The sequence below is a fragment of the Sinohyriopsis cumingii genome, unplaced genomic scaffold, assembly GCF_028554795.1.
Source record: "Sinohyriopsis cumingii isolate HCF-2022 unplaced genomic scaffold, ASM2855479v2 utg000441l, whole genome shotgun sequence".
In the NCBI taxonomy this organism is placed as follows: Eukaryota; Metazoa; Mollusca; class Bivalvia; order Unionida; family Unionidae; genus Sinohyriopsis; species Sinohyriopsis cumingii.
In genome coordinates, this window is record NW_028315899.1 from 1,290,395 (window position 1) to 1,309,060 (window position 18,666).

Genomic DNA, 18,666 nt, shown 5'->3' on the forward strand with positions numbered 1-18,666 from the left:
CATTCCATAGCAATACTACCTTAGTATTAGTAGGTATAATGCATTCCATATCAATCATACCTTAGTATTAGTAAGTATATTACATTCCATAGCAATTCTACCTTTGCAGATTATACAGAATAAGAGTAAGCGTCGGCAGAAGAATTGCTGTTGCTTTCGGAATTGGCATGAGCTGCGTTTGCGGTATCTGCTTGGTTTGTGACATTTAGTTTGATACCATCCTTATTATTTTGGAATGGATTGAATAAAATGGCTCCTAACAGCAGGATAAGTAGCAGAAAGCCAGAACCTGAAAAGAATTTGTATATATCATCATGCACAATATTGTCATTCGTCATCGTTGATAAACAATGATGTTAATTTGTACCTTTCGCCTATTTTTCTGTCATCGTTTTTGACACACTTAATATTTTTCTTCCATTTTTAGGACTATAAAGGACATAACATACAACTCATACGTGTGTTCTGCTAATTCGTACATACGAACAAATATCTTTTAAAACAGTAATCAACGAGACACGCAACGTCTATTAAAAGTTGAGTATAGACTTAGTTATTACATATATAAATCAAACCTTCAGGAACACACACACACTTTTGAGTTCACTTTAAACCCGAATACTTATTTCGCTCTCAGACTTGCACAAGATAGGGGGCGTTGGAGAAAATATCACATCATAACATAAAATGTTATCGTTGCTTTAGAAGTGATTTTGGCAATAAATCCTACTGGTCCATCTGCAAATTATTTTAAAATGTAAACTTAACATTTGAAGCCTTGTTCTTGAAATACACTTAATGTCAAGAAATTCAAATAGCTACTTTTAACGGGAAATATTACTACACAGGTACAATTATCAAACGTTTTGAAAAATAACAGCTTAGAAATTTTCACAGCTGATGCTGTAGTAATAGTGATATTTTATGTCAGTATAAACACCTTGTTCTTTACACATGCCATTTATATTCATCAATCTTGTTAACAGTCTTTCTATATTATGCAAATATCTGCATATATGTTGATTGTACTTATCTGTAAGCAGCTGTATACATATGTAAACCTACCCCAGTTGCCATTCGATGCACGTTCGACAATAATACTAGGTGGAAAATATTTTCCGGGTACTGTCGCCAATAACATCATCAGGCACAAGATGACGGTTGCGAATACATTCAATGTTTTCATTCTACAACACGTGGATTATAATTAGTAGATATATACATATACAGATATGTAGATACTAATGACACGATATACAGAGATAAAGAAATGTTAACGCAGTGAGTCCAAATTAGAATCATTTACAATTATCTGGACTTAAACTTAGATCATTCAAGATAAGAAAGCAAGTAACTATCTATTTTAATACTAAAGTTTTAACAAAAGATTGTTTGTATAAATTAAATATTTTGCTGAAGCTATTTTGGAATAGATTAGAGAAATTCCTGTACGAGGTTTAATTTGTTGTATTTTGAATAGACATCTAGGCTATTTCAAATGTAATAAATCAGCCTTTGATCGAACAGGCGATATTGCATAATATATATAATTTGTGTTCGGTTAGTCGTTGAATGACCTTATCCTCGAGCTTCCTGAAGAAAGAATACATACTACAAATGCGTTACCTCTTCTGCTTCTTTCCAGAATAGCCACTGAAATCTGTCTGATCTAGCGAAATTATATGAGGTCTATGCCTTCATCTCAGTAGAGGGCGCCAAAAGTATTACAATTAATTAGAAAAAAACATATTCCTTGTAGGCAAATATCTGAACAGGAAGCAATAATTTTGTTGCGTAAGGAAATGCATATGAACTGTGTCCTCATCAAACCGCAAACATCAATGTTAATCAGCACTTTCTGAAATAATACTTTATGTCAGTGGCTAATAAACTCTGATAAACTTCTGTTTCTGTCTTTGAAATTAAATGTACAATCACAAGAATAATTCCATTTGTGAATTGTTATTTACCTTTTTTATGCAAAAATATTCATATATGAAATGGCCATTACAAAATGTGTCAAATGTATTTGTACCTACGTGGTCAGCAATCACCAGTGAGTAATAGGTACAAGTCAAATATTGGTTATCATAGTCAATTTTCAAAAGGTCCAAATAAGGTAATCTTGACTATTCTTTATTAAATGTTAGCTATCTCATTATCAACATATTACATATGAACACAAGACTTGGTCCTCGGTGTCAAAAAAATGCATAAAAACGTATTGTCGAATACTTTTTAAAAATTATTTTCATCTCATTATTTTGTTTGTTATTTTTTTTATTTATTTTTATTTTACGAAAACCTGTATAGTATCATAGGTGATATTAATCGGTTCTGAAGGGGGAAATATGATTCTCAGTCTCGTAAAGCTCGAGTTGTTTTATATATCGATACCAATGATTCTTCATAGATGGCATAAGTTTCAATGAGTTTAGTAAGGTATTATTGGACGAATTTTACAACTCCGTATGAATTTTTATTGAAGTTGTAAAGTCAAATATCCATACTTTTTAAATGCTTTGCAAATCAAGCAAACATGAAGACAAAGAAAGGGCATATGACTTACCTAACAACTTTGTTTAATATACACGTGCAATTTAGTCGAAGTCAAACAGTGTAATATATACTAAAGAGATTGATATGTGGAAAGCAAAATAAGATCACTATAAAACTTACAGGGAAATTTGTAATAACGAAATCCAACCAAACGGTCAGCACACAATAAATACTTTACGATATGAATGAACAGTTGAATAACAAACCTTTTCGTCATTGTGTAATTTATCGGTTTCCTACCGTACATGATGCCACTGATGTCACACCACCAATGTACACAACAAATAAGATTTTAGTAGGGACTTTGTTATTCCAGGGACACTCATTCCGTCTGGATCTGAATTTACTACCAGTGAACCGTGGCAACACTTTACTCCGTGACGTTTGCTCCTAGTAGTTTGCTAATTATATCGGGCAAAGGAATATTTCCATTGCACCGAATTCCAATAATCAGACAAGTTATCCCAAAAAATCTAAGATATTCCTTAAAACGGGGCACTATAACCAAATGCGCATATATTAAAAGTATTACAGTACTAACAATACTAGTTGTATTAGATTGTATTATAATATATCCAAATATGTATAGGAAAATTTACGCACTGTTTCTTAGCATCCATCATTTTCCTCAGGACACAAATATTTTACCCACAATTTCTAACCATCTAACAAGTTCACTATTAAAAAAGTTTTCATGTTTGCAAAAGCGTTTATTATTATTTGTTGTAATTACCGAAATATTATTTGGATGCGTTAGGATCAATAGCAAATTGCTAATGTATATATATATATATATATATATATATATATATATATATATATATATATATATATATATATATATATATATATATATATATATATACATTGTTTTCATTCATTTATGTGACATGCCATTATGCATTCTATCATATTCCAATGAATCAAATTAGTATCACATGACATGCCATTATGCATTATATCATATACCAATGAATTAAATTAGTATCACATGACATGCAATTGTGGATTTAATCATATAGCAATGGATACAATTAGTATCACATGACATGCCATTATGCATTCTATCATATACCAATGAATCACATTAGTATCACATGACATGCAATTGTGGATTTAGTCATAAAGCAATGGATCAAATTAGAACATGACATGCAATTATGGGTTTAATCATAAAGCAATGGATCAAATTAGTATCACATGACATGCAGTTATGTCTCTAATGACTTTGCGAGTTGAATGATATTAACTCACTATTTGCAAGAGTTCCTTATATAGTCCTTAAATAGCTATACAGACTAACATTGGCAGAAAGGTATAAATGCCAGCTGTGAGAATGTTTTAAAAATGCAGTTCATAGTGGGTCAGTATACGTTTAATATAGAAAATGAATAATATTAACATTAATACACATAGACCTAGACAGATAGACAGACAGACAGACATACAGACAGACAGACATACATACAAAGATAGATAGATAGATAGATAGATAAACAGACAGACAGACAAAGATAGATTGATGGATAGATAGATAGAGAGATAGACAGAGAGACAGACAGACATACAGATAAAGATAGATAGATAGATAGATAGATAGATAGATAGATAGATAGATAGATAGATAGATAGATAGATAGATAGATAGATAGATAGATAGATAGACAGTGATGCTATATGACAAGGAAGTTTACGAATATGTGGGTAAGATGCGGAAGGTAGCGGGATCGAACTCCGGCCAAGTCCTACCGAAGACTTATAAAAATTATACTATCAACTGCCTCTTTCGGCACTAAGCATGAAGACGTTTGTGTTAGGACTGGTCGGCCTGGTATCAGGGTAATGTGACTGGGTAGGACATAATACTAGATATCACTATAAGCTGCCAAACTGGAGACATTGCAGCAATATAACTCAAAATAGTAACGTTATGCTAATAATCCAAAAATACACACAAAACACGCATGAATCAGTGTTCTAGGTTTGTCAAAATTCAGTTGATGTATGCCTTTCTTCTGAGCTATATTCAATGCCTAAAGGATATATATATATATATATATATATATATATATATATATATATATATATATATATATATATATATATATATATATATATATATATATATATATATATATATATATATATATATATATATATATATATATATATATATATATATATATATATATATATACATATATATATATATATATATACATATATATATACATATATATATATATATATATATATATATATATATATATATATATATATATATATATATATATATATACATATATATATACATATATATATATACATATATATATATATATATATATATATATATATATATATATATATATATATATATATATATATATATATATATATATATATATATATATATATATATATATATATATATATATATATATATATATATATATATATATATATATATATATGTGTGTGTGTGTGTGTGTGTGTGTGTGTACTTTCTCGAAATCACAGTTCTTTCGGGAAGTAATTTTAAAAAATATTTTGTGCATGGATGTTTTTCTTGAGATGACAGTTCTTTCGCGAAGTAATAAATGAAACATATTTTGTGCATGGATGGTTATGCTATACCTTATTCATCAAATCAAAGACATTTTAATCTGAGTGTAGAGTTTTAAATATGCTAGAGAAAAATGTTTTTGAACAAAACAATATACAAGATAAATTAGTCGAAAGTCACTAACTGAAATTCACTGTATTCTCATAGTGAACAATACTTGCAAAATGTATTAGAATAGGAAGGTCATATAACATGCATTAGGTATATAAATGAGAGATATTAGATCAATTGAAATATTTCTAACAGTTTGAAGCAGTTAACAAAACATTTATTTCTCAAACTTAAACATTTTCTTAAGTTAAAATTAAAAATATACAAAAACTTTAAAGTAGGATATAATTAACATAATTTTAGACCTTTTCGAATAACAAAAACGGGCACGATCCATTTCTATACGACAAAATTACAGACAGATCGTGAGAAAGGTATGAAAAAGAAAGTACACATACTGGGTCGTTAAAATGTTTGGTCAATATGTTTCAATTGCAAGTGGTATGATTTTATTTTATGGTCATCTATCTCCATTCGGTTTTAAAACTACTCATGTTTTTCTTCAAAATTATCTGCTCCAAATGTTTGACAGATTTTGTGTCTGTTGACATACGTAGACATGCGATCTGTGTGTGTGATTTCGAAGTCATTTTTCCTTTATCCTTTTCAAAATTTTAAAATTATTGTCTCTCACTTTATTATTAATAATAAAAAGCTAACATTTAGAATGCAAACACTGGCTTCCTATATCCAAACAAGGTGCGGATACATAGATCTTTCAACAGATAAATTGATTGACAGGCAAATATAGGAAAAGGATGAAACCGTGCAAATTTAGAAAATGAGGCGTACGTTTTCAGAATATAAATTTAAATCGACTATAAACTCTAAATAATTTATTTCATGTCGATACAACTAGCTTAGAGGATGCGGAAATGGGAAGTAAATATGTAAAGTTCCTTGTTTTGTGGTGAGATATGGCCACTTCGGGAAGCATTAAATAAATATGTTGGCAACCGAATTTGATTGGTGGATATATTCACCGGAACAGACAGGAACAAGAGTAATCAAAGGAACTGACTGCAAAATTATATGTAATTAGTATTTGAAGCAACATAATTTAATTTCTTTAGCTAACCGAACACCACTTATTGCCATAGATAGATAGATAGATAGACCGTAGGTACTGGCGACCAAGGATGAAATACAGATCACATTCACCAAAAATGTGTACATTCTCATAATCTTCCAGACAGTGTTAATATTATAATAAATGGAGATCTTGGACATAATATTGTATCCTCCAAATGAACAATTACTATAAAACTGCATTTTCGAAGTCGATTCTCTTGTAAATTGTACAAGATACATTTGTGTACAAAAGAGTCGCTCGACAACGAGGACATCTCATAGAAAACCATCGCCAACAGAGGACTGCATATTGTAAAAAGATGCAGCTTTGATGCAAGGAAAACATATCTCACAAACCTGCTCATCGACCAACAGTCCTAAAGAATTATTTTGTTGATTCAAACAAGAAAAGACGTTCCAGGACGTCGAGATACCTTATAAATTCGCTTCAGGCTTCTCGCAAATATATTAATTCCTCCGCTACGCCACAGCAAGGAAAAGGCAGAAGGAGACGTTGAAAACTCTTCATCCCTCATAGACACACAGCCGCCATGGTTAACAATAAGACACAAAGAACAACGGGCAGAGAACTGGTAGATTTGTATTACTAACTTATAAAGGGAAGTGATTGATGATTCTTGCAAATGTTCCAAGTCAGAGCTCACTCTGTTTGTCATGCCACCGACGATGATAACAATGCAAGAATCACAATGGATATCATTTTATCCTGTGCCATATGTGACCACCTCAGGCCCTAACGAATTCGAAATCAAATGATAAACCTACGATATTAATAACAGTTATGTTATGTACATCTATAACGTGTCTTTACTTTTGGCACATGACTGTAGATTGTAATGAGTTATAAATACATGTATGCGGTTACAAGTATTTATTTCAATCTTAATAATGAATCTGTTTACGAATTTACTTTAATTTTTCATTGGATGATAAAGGTCAGATGGGTTCTGTTGTGACATGGGGCTGTGTTGTGAAATATGTACGTGCGAGGTATTGCGACATAGTTCGAGTAAGAAAAATGTCACAATGTAGACCTGTTGACTGTCTATAAGCTGAAGAAGTGGACAATTCGTGCATTACTAGTTATTGATTTCTGTTTATTGTTTTAATGTCAGTTTCCAGATGTGTTTAATCCTGTATTTTGATTTAGTTTGAAAGGAATTATTCATTTAAATTATTTATTACAAGGGTAGTTGCTGCCCGTAATTTAATGCATTCTGTGTTAAGCGAGTGGACTGAACATAAACAACAAACTGGTGAGCCGCCGGAAAACATTATTCAGTTAGAGTGAATGATAGACTCACAATACATAGTTAGCAGAACACGAAAGAATCAATTTTTCAAAAGTAACCAATATTTAAAATGTTACAAGTATGATTAAACATTTGAAACATGCGTGTCGTGCGAATTCCAATTGATCACAAAACCGAAGTTTTACAAGAGAGTACTCTCAACAACATGATAGTTAAACATCAACTTGAGACACATAACGAAGTAATAAAGTCACTAAAATGTATGTATTGTCCTCAAACGTTAATAAAAGTCATCACGGAAGATATAAAAAGACAATAAAAAACAACCGGAAATATGACATTTATTCAAACTAGCTGAAAAACTAAACCTAAGAAGAACAAACTAATCTACGAGATTGAATGAAAATCGCCTAGACATTTATACAATAACCAGGGCATTCACATTTCATTCAATAAATGTATAACAGAGACATACACAATTACTAAATCTACTGTGCATTGTTGTTGGACAAAATGTTTACAAGTTCAATTTAAAGAATCCCTAAAACCTTTAATCACAATACATAACCGAAGAATTAATAAAAATTAGTTGATGTTTTGGAAGAATTTGTGCGACATCTTAGAGAAGTAAAACCCAGTACCTTTTGCAGCCTTACAGATCAAGTTTTCAAAGACACGCCATATTATTAAAAATCTGATTCACTTAAATAAATGGCACAAAAAGCTGAAATCTACTTGACTGGAATAGCTTCTGTTTTATTTGTTCAAATAATAGTCATAGAATGCAGTGCAGCTATTGTGAGAATTGTTTAAAAGCTTTTACAGAAAAAGTGACTGGCTTGCGATTGAACAGTTTTTATGTGTATTTTATCGAATTATGTCAGATTACATTAAAATGCGAATAATTCTACATACAAAAATAAAACCTAAACAGTGATTTTATGCAGAAAGTATACTATCAGATTTTAATTAAAGTATTCTGGTTAATTACTATGTCATGCACATTTAACTTTTGTCATGATTGTGAATGAGGGTTGTTGATATTGTTTCTGCATACCTGACTTTTGTCATTGTTACTAGTAGTAAAAATAGATATTTAACAGAATTTGAGCTCAAGGGTTAGTGGAATTTTCCATGGAAATGATTAGTTTTTCAGGTCAAGTGAATTATGTATAAATAGAGGTTTCATAAACAATTATTCATTCCTGTTTCATATCATTCTGTATGAACATATAATTGGAGTTTGCATTTATATTCAGATATAAATCTAAAATAAGTATTGTTTTAAAAATTGTTTACTGAATTTAGAGTGAGTTTGCTGACTTTTTGAACTGAAACAACAGTTTGGGATTATTCAAACACATTCTGGATAGTATTGTTACGGTGCATCAGGAGATCCGAGACTATTGGAATTCATTTGGAACATTTCATAAGTTTGGACTTGTGATAGGACGTTTATGATTATTTGGGGGATTTAATTCCCAATGCCGTAAGTGCCTCTTAAATATTCACAACATAACTTTGATAAATAAATTATTTATTGATTTTACTAAACTTGTTGGTTTCTGTTCTTTTCTTTGCATAGTTTAAGAGCATAACACATTGTACTACTCAGAGCTATTACCAACGAACCAACAATACACATAACCAACACTACACATAATCCCTTTTTATGATGTTAATTTCCAGAAATCAACTGCTATTTGGAATTCCCTTCTGAAAATGCGGTTGGAACAGACAATATGTGTCTTATGCAAGATCGACGTTCACTGTCATTATAATCAATTGTCATGCTTCTCTTTAGCCCTAAACCATCACGATACTTACGTTTGTTGCAGGCATATATAAATACGTAAACAAAATTGATTGTTCCTTTGAAGCCCAAGTTGCGAATATGATCTCCTTTGCTAGTCTACCTGTCAAAGCTAGTTACCAAACAAGCAAACCGTTTTGCAGCCCTAACTCAAAGTAGTTTCTAATTTTAGTAAGGCGCCAACAATATATGTGACTGAGCATTAGGCATGGTAGATTGTGGAAGTATTCCGACTGCAGGCAATTATATAGTCTGGTTCCCTGACCTCTCTCCACTCCGTTATGGACACAAGGTACTAATTATACGGAAGAACTGTGAACCAGTCTAGAAATGGGTGAAGAAATAATGGAGTATTTACAGGTTTGGTGGTCCCTAATTGGTTAATAATGAAAATTAAAATTTTAGGAAAAATATCTTTTGAGAGCTTATCCTATGTGTAATGTAAAAAAATATTGAGAAATTTCTACTGATGTAATTTTAGCATTTTTACAGGCTTGACTCAGGAGTACTCAATACTGAAAGTAGCACCTGATTCATTTGGTGCAGAATCAATAACACGTGTTTCATGCACATGTATGTAAACAAAGTGCCGCGGGTCATATGGCGTTCTCCACACATAAGCTTGTACCAAGGTTAAATGTGCATGAAGAATTATAGGTGTCATTATCAGCACCCATAAATTTGAAGTTATTGAATTTTGAATATGATAGTGTTTCCATATGTTTACCATTGGAGTGGAATTAGTACCGTGAGTCCTATATGAGGGTCAGGTAACGCCCTCCGTCATGTTGAAATTGCGCAATGTACAAGGAAGGTAAGCACGCATTTTCATCAGCATGGCTCACAACATGATATATTCTTGCATAGAAGTGTTGAAAAAATGTGTCCTATGTGGGGAAATGATGCACTACGATGAGTTCTACTTGTTAATATTCTTTAAAATTTGTCTCAAGTCGTAGTAGGGTGGGGTGTAAATACCATTTTACTCGACCCTATACATAACTAGGCGCGGCATAATCTTTTTATACTGATTATTTTTTGGCAACCGTACAGTTCGATAGTTTGAAATAGGTCCAGGCCTTAAGACATCCGTGATTCTTATATTATTACCAAGATTTTGACAAACAACATTAATACGTCCAGGACAATTTTTTTACAAATGCATGATTCATATGTTGTGCTGTTATGCAGAATGAGGTTGAGCTTTTAAGTTCTATAAGTAGAATACGTGTTAAAATATATTTCTGACCTCTTCTTTAATATTTAGAGCATATTTCCTGCAAACTGCATTAACTTCATTTCACCCTCTGCACCCCCCACCTAAGCCACCCATCCACTTAAATTTCTTTAGTAGGCTGATAAATCAGTCCTTCACCTATTATGATATTGATTTGATTTTCGGATGAGAGACTGATGTCAGCTATTCATTAAAAGCTGCAATTATCTGCTTCCAAATTTGGCTGCTCACATCGGTGTACATTTTATACACTTTGAAGGGTTTTTTGGTGACGTGTACATTATATTTCCAGAGCTGATCCTATGTTTGGTTACTTGTAAATCCACGTGAAATAACACCACCATCTGTCCTGTGGCCATTTTCAATTTCACACTTGATATGGCTGTTACCAATTACCGATATGTGTCTAAAGTGTACACAGGTTAGTTCTGGAAAGATTTGCACATTTCAATGAACAGGTCATATCAGAACCACATATCGTCCATCAGGATCAATACAGATTTTGTGGGATTGATTTATAAGAGATAATCATATGTAAATGCAGGTGGCCTGAAGATGGAGCGAATACCAACATTCTTCCACACTTGTTCAAAGACACCTAATGTTCCAAAGGGAAAAAGAGGAAGATATTCCACATCGCCAACCGGAAAGACCCCTCAACAAGAGTCAAAGAAACAATTACTCGATTTACCCAGTTCTTAAGATCATGAAATAAGTATATAAGGATCTTTTGAAATCAGTATATACATAAAATAAATATAATCTTAAACTTTAAGACATGTCACTTTTACACTCATAACATAAATAAGAATAGAAAGATGTAATTAAGAATAAAGATTTAATTTTCTTTGTTACTGAAATAATTTGTTTAAAAAATTGGTTTTGGTTTTGGAGGATGACTCTTGAATGGTGTAATAAATGTGATGATGATTGTACCCCCAAAAAAAGATGGTAAAATTTTGAAAATCAGCATTACACTTTATTTTGTACTTTTCCAGCTGATATTAATACTATTATGTACACATGCTGGTATTTGATTTTATTCAGGATCCTACCTTGTCGAGAATACAGTGGTCAGAGGAAGAAAAAGATTTTCTGAACCCATATGTTTTAGAAGCAGGAGGAGTACCATGCATTAGAGTGAATACATTTTGGAATGATTGTGCTAACGAGCTAACAAACACTGGTTCTTCACGCACTGGTAGAGTCTTGATGTTGTTGCCTTATTGTCAGATCACTATTGAGTATTCTGAATACATATTCTGAGATGACTGCTTACTTTTAATCTATGAATAGTTTAATTTAATTGCCATCTTATTTATACATTTATTGTTTTGAATATTCTTGGCTTCTTTGCTTATGCAGATATCCATTTAGGTTTGACTATTCTGAAAATCCTAATATTTTCCTTTTGTACTTGTGTAATGTCAGTATGAACACACACACACACACACACACACACACACATATATATATATATATATATATATATATATATATATATATATATATATATATATATATATATATATATGTGTGTGTGTGTGTGTGTGTGTGTAGTATTCTAACATGCATATTAAATCATTTTAAATAGATGTTAGTGGAGTATGATTATGGTAGAACGTTGATATATACTGTATTATACTATTCAAACCTCATCGTAAAAGACAGATGTCTTAATAATGGTTCATTGTTCCCTAGTTTGGTACTTGTGTTGATGAAAGAATATTGGAAATTAGTGATTGCCTAAAGTATGCTACTGTTAATAACAGGTTTGAATGAAAACATTATTACAGCCTGTACAGACTACATGTAAATTATTGAAAAGTTGTAATTTATTATTCAAATTCATTACCATAATTCAGGTGTCATGTGTCGCAGCAGGTACCAAAAGGTAAAGAATCTTTTTCCAGTTGGAATCACGCAAGGAATACAGATGGAGACTTTCTCCTTGACAAAAGAGGCACAAACGGATCCTGCTCTCCCAGTTATTGAAAAGCAGTAAGTTTTCAGTCAAAGCACTTTACCAAAGTAACTATTTTTGCTCTAATTTTGGGGGAAAGTGGCATAATTTATGTTTTTAGGAAAAAAGATGCAGTTATGTAATAGTTTCTCCTTTGTTACTTAGTAAAATAATTTCAATGCATGTGCTTATTTGTGTTTACTAATTGAACCTGTATAAAGCAACCTCAAAGAGCCATTGACAAACATACTGCTCCATACAATGTTTGCTGTACACCGGTAAACATCATGATGGGTTTAATCCATACTAAATTTCATTGCTAATATGTCTCAAACTATTTTCCTTTCAGATCACATGACTAGTGAAATTTTGGTTTGAGACCGCATACATCATGCATCATCTCTTGTCAACGCATGAAAAATTTCTATTGTCCATTGTTCAAAATGTATTTGGCAAATTGTAATCAATCTTTATAAATATCTGGATGGTATGAAGTTCTCTCAGATTTGTGTAAATGACCATTATGATTCAAATTACATGGTTCCTGTTACCAAAAATATAAACATAAATATCTTTATTATACTTATTGTACTCAAAATAAGGAACAAAATATGAACAGACTGAAGCTTTATGACTACAAGCACTTTACAATTTACTCAAAGGTCTGCTGTCAGCCTTCACAGATGGTGTTATTACTAAAAACAAAGCTTTCAAACAACACCTTTGCATTAACGAACATAATTTGGTCCCTAGTTTGAATTTTGTTGCCTTACCTGCATTAGCAGGGGAGATATATGTTACTTGTTTTGTCCGTCAGCGATTGCACCACTGTCAGCATTTTGCTTAAGATTTTAGTTTCAGTTTTTCTGCATGATTATGAGTTCATAAAACACTGAGGTATAGTTACAATATTTGGTCAGTAACATCATTATTAAGTATCATTTCAATAGCCTACACATCCAGTCACCTACAACCCTTGGTCAAGGTCATATACATTTTTAATAATGGGACTGTTCCGGTGGCTTAGAGGTTAAAGCATCCACCTTGGATGCAGAAGGTTGTGGGTTCGAGCCCTGGCCGAGTCATATCAAAGACTTGTAACTATGGTACTAACAGCTGCCCCACTTAGTGCACAGTATTAAGTTGTTAGTGTTAGGACTGGTTGGCCTGGTGTTAGGATAATGTGACAGGCACGCAAACACATACTTTTAAAATGGATATTTCTGATAAGCATATGGCAGGTGATATACAATTCCTTAGAAACTTCTGTGAAATAAACCCAATTCATTTTTCGTACTGTAATCCAATTTTTTATAGGTCTTCTTCTCATTGCTGGAGTTTTATTAATATCCCACGCAGTACCATGGAGCAGCAGTCAGGTGCAGAAAAATTGATTGATGATGTTTTAAGACAAAGGTTTGTTGCTGGGGATATTTCAAACCAAGACAGAGCAGAATTATTGCACTGTGTGCTTTATACTGATGCAGCCACAATTGCTGAAACAATACTGCAAATCAAAAGTATCAAAATGGCAGAAAAGAATTCCATTTTAATGGATATTGAAAAAGTGCATCACAAAAGCGTGTTAGATCTGACAACATTTATCTATTTCAAAAGGACTATCCAAATTTAAAAGAGTTTGATTTTCACAAACTAGTGGTCGAAATAGCAACATGTCAGCTATTTCTTCTGGAGAGCCTTCTGGCTGTTTCGGTGCCAACAAGCAGAGTTGGTAGCATTAAATTAATTCCACGCTTTTGACTTGCTTACAGCCTTCTTATGTCCTACAGATTTCATGAACTCTCTAGACTTTAGAGGGTACTGATAATTGTCCTACTGGATGAATGTGTTCATGAAAAAGTGATTATCTTTTTGGTATTTTGTTGTTTATTTGTTCCAATTTCCATAAAAAGCTGTGTTACATGTTGCATACCTTTTTGCAATTTCCTCTTCTTTGTTCTTAAGATTCTGCAAGTGTTATACGTTAGCATGTGTATTAACAAAGCATTTCTTGACCAGTCAAAAAGAAGTATTATTAGGTACCATTTTAATATTTACTTTATGTATATCTTTGTGATATTAGAGAAAACTAAAAGTAATTAGTTCAAAAGTGATTAAAACACAGATGAGAGAAAATTTATTATTTTCAATTGGTTTGAATTGATCACTTTGAATAACTTCATCTTCAATGTTCCATTTAATTTTGATTACTTTTTCTGCTATTAGTAATGCTTGTAACTGTAAATATGCAATAAGTAGTACTACTGAGTTTCTTCTTTTCACAGAAAATAAAGAAAAAGAAAATTGTATACTTATTGGACCGCAGTTCCATTTTTTCCTTTTCATACTTGCAATAGCTACATGATCTTTTTATAATTGTACTTTGATAATTATCTACTTCAGAACTAATATTAGGTAATGTTTGGTTAAACAAATCACATAATCATGATGTTTATATTTGATTCTACAAATAATTTGCAAAATCTAAGAGAAATATTTAAACTCAATTTGGGCTTATATTATGGCGAATTTAAGTAGTGGCTTTAATAACATAGGCATTCCAGTGTTGAAGTTTCTCTTAGCGGCTGTTAATTAAAGTCTATATTAAAACGGTATCTGTTTTGATTTTTTGCAGTAAAAATATAATTATTTCTATACCTGTTTTCATTGTTTTGCTGGGTATGGGGCCATCCATTTAGTACATACGCAAACAAGTCTGACAAAGCTTGATCCCTCCTCCCCTTCCTGTAGAAGTGCATACTTTTTTACACACACCCCATCTGCACACGTATGCTTGATGCACCCCACCCCCAATTCTATAGAATGGCCTATAATTTAATCCATGCAGAAACGATCCAAGATTAATAATATTAATAAAACAGATAGTCCACCAACGTTGAATGTCTGGTTGCATCAAAGAAATAAGCTGAGTAACCTTAAAAAGTGTCTTAAATTCAAACACCAACTGAACAAAATTGAACAGGTTATGTATTAGATAAATTATTATCAAGGTTTCACCCACTCACCCCGTTTCCTATGCATACATACATTATTAGTAGACCCACCCACCCCCATATGCAAGCGTATGCATTTGGGTTAACCCCCCTTCCATGCGTACATACTAAATGGGCAGCCCCTTTTCATTTAAGTCTGCTTCGTAAAAGGCAAGAAATGTTGAAATAACTGCATGTGAAAACATTTTCATTTATACTTTATTTATTGTTTCTGTTCATTCTTTTCCTTTTAGTTTTCCTCGATATCACAGACATTCCCTTTGCCCTGAAAGACAAGAGTATTATGCCTTTGGAAAGTGCTGGTCTAATTTTCCACATTTCATTGGCATACTAATTTTGTACAAATATGTCACAATTTTGTTGTCACTGGATGGAAAGTCCTGCTTAACATTACGAAGTGATGTTGGCATACGAACAGAATTTTTTTAGTAAAGCAACACTTCATTATTTTACGGATGAAATAACAAATACAGGTCGATGAGACATGATAGGTCTTTATAACTATTAGTTTGTATGGTAAAATATGCAAAATAACTGGACGGTTCTTACTTTGATAAAAAAAATTTACCCTGCAGGAACTGAGTTAAATTTTAAATATTATTTAGCATGTCAAACATATTTTGTTCATACATGACTGATAACAGAGACACAATGTAATGCAACTAATATTTTTGACACTGAGTATTTTTTCTTTCTTATTACAGATCAAAAGACTGTACACTATATATTGGACATGCTAACTTATTTTACGCCTTTCACAGAGATAAAACATTGTTTTACTTATTGCTTGAAAAAATGTTATAGATTTATTCCTTGTACTATCAACATTCATTATAACTTTACATTATGAGTTCTTTGGAAGTATGTTTTGTCTTCTAGGAACCTGTATGACAAGTCAGATTTATTGGTAAGGAATAAACCCATGTTGACAAATTGATCTTATACTGTTTGTACTCACTTGGAGGTCAGTTCCATCTGCAAACGACATAGAACCCCATTTGCCTTTCCAAAATTAACCTGATGATCAAGGTCTATTTTAATTCTACAGATAACTCATAACAGACTTCATAAAGCAAGATCTTTTGGTGCATTATGCAACAGCAGATCTGGGTATGTGAAGTTTGCAGTTGGACTTATAATCAAGTAAATACTATGCATATGATGATCAGTGCAATAATTACTGTCATATTTTTTAAACCAGGTCTTTGACCGTCTTCAGGTAGTAGGTGTAACTACTTCCTACAAACTGCCAACCACATTATACAGGATATTGGGAAGCATTGTTACAATGATATTGTGGAAGGAGTCAGAAATGGCCAGCCTTTTAGGATTATTGGGGATAATATTAATGTTTCTGTAGGGGTCAAACATGAAAGAATTGATCACCATGGTGGAATGGTACATTGGTTTGGGTCAGCTGCCATATTACAAAGTCTTTTGATGAAATGCCACATGAAATTCAGGGACAGACTATAGATTTACAGTTTTATCACTTTATTCCTTCTAACCAGGATGAAAGAAGATTAAAGAATGATTACAGGGTTCTCATATCAAGGGTAGCTAAGGAGTTCCTTCCACAGTTGGACTTTCTCTACAAGACCCAGCCCACTCATATATTGGGTACATACAGTGAGGAGCTGACAAAGAAGATGTAGTGGTGCTTTTAGAGGTTCTTCCGCTGAATGAGCAAAAGTATGCAGATGTTGTTTCTATTTTTTGGACAAGTATGAATCAGCAGTGAAAGAAATATATACGGTTGCTGGTAAAGAGTTATTGCCAGTATACATTGGGGGTGATCAGCTTACACGAGAGCGGTTTACTGGTGGCAAAGGACTTAGATCTGGTTGCTTCAATGAAATAGAGAAACTGAATCACCTTTACCCTATCACATTTGAAATGTGGCATACTGTCATGAATTTTTTTGACTGTAATGTTTAAGTGCTTGTACAATGAGGAGTCATTTGACAAAGGCACAATGAATGCAGAAATAATTCGTTTAAGTAGAAAAACAGTCAATGCAGATGTTAAAAATCAATATGATCATGACAAAGACTTCACTGTTTCTTTTATTAAGGGCTACATTGTTGAGGCTCTCTGTGTTTATTTTGGCCTGGAGACTTTGACTGATACCCCAACCAATCACATTCCACCAGAAGATGCGTGCGTGGTGGAAATGGAATCCTGGTTCAATGATACTATGGACAAATTCATTGATGAATATGTCTTGGGAAGAAACACTGATGCTACCAATAGGATACAGATGGATACTGAAGAGATGATTGTAACTCAGCTAAGACTTCTACTACCAAATGGCTCAATTTCAACAGTCTTCATCCCAAAAGAGCAAAAGATATCAGTGTTGTCTGAGGCTCAGCATGACAGAGTTAAGCATTATGCCCATAATGTCCTACAGCTGGGACTGTTGTATATGCAGTTCCTTGATGTTTGCCAAGTACCTGACAGGACAAGATTACTAACTACCTTCAAGTACATGATGTCAGTTTTTAAGGCAGTTAATTCCCACAGCAAATATGCACTTGAAATTTTGCGTTTTCTTGCCCACCAGCAAGCATCATATAGCCTGCATACTGCGAACAAGTCTTTGTATGGCTTATTTGTGAACACTGAGGGCAAAATAGATTCACATATTCCTGCTGACCTTCAAATGGAACACATTGTCAAGAAAATTGAGAAACAAGTTAAAAATGCATAAGAAAAAGAAGGCCTTTGAAGAAGAGATGATGATTATTAAAGACCTGGGAGATATTCGTCCATTTAAGACACAAATAGGGAGAGTGTTTCATAAATTTGAAAAGATACTTGCTCCTACAGATGGATCTTTATCCCGACAAGATTATGAAGCATGGAATCAGCACCATAAATTTATATTTGATTATGAGAAAGGAAAATAAATTGTTATTATTCTTCACAGTGATGAAGTATCTGTGTAAGTTGATTTGTGAGTCATATGGATAAAACCCTGCTTTGCATTACATTTTGAGTTAACAATGATAAAAGTGTGCATTACATTTTGAGGAACATAGATAAAACCATGCTT

General features: G+C 32.5%; 1 pseudogene; it reads left to right on the forward strand.

Annotated features, from left to right (window-relative positions):
• Positions 1 to 10,195: 10,195 nt before the first annotated feature.
• On the forward strand, positions 10,196 to 18,321 carry LOC149774046 (uncharacterized; annotated as a pseudogene).
• The last annotated feature ends 345 nt before the right edge of the window (positions 18,322 to 18,666 follow it).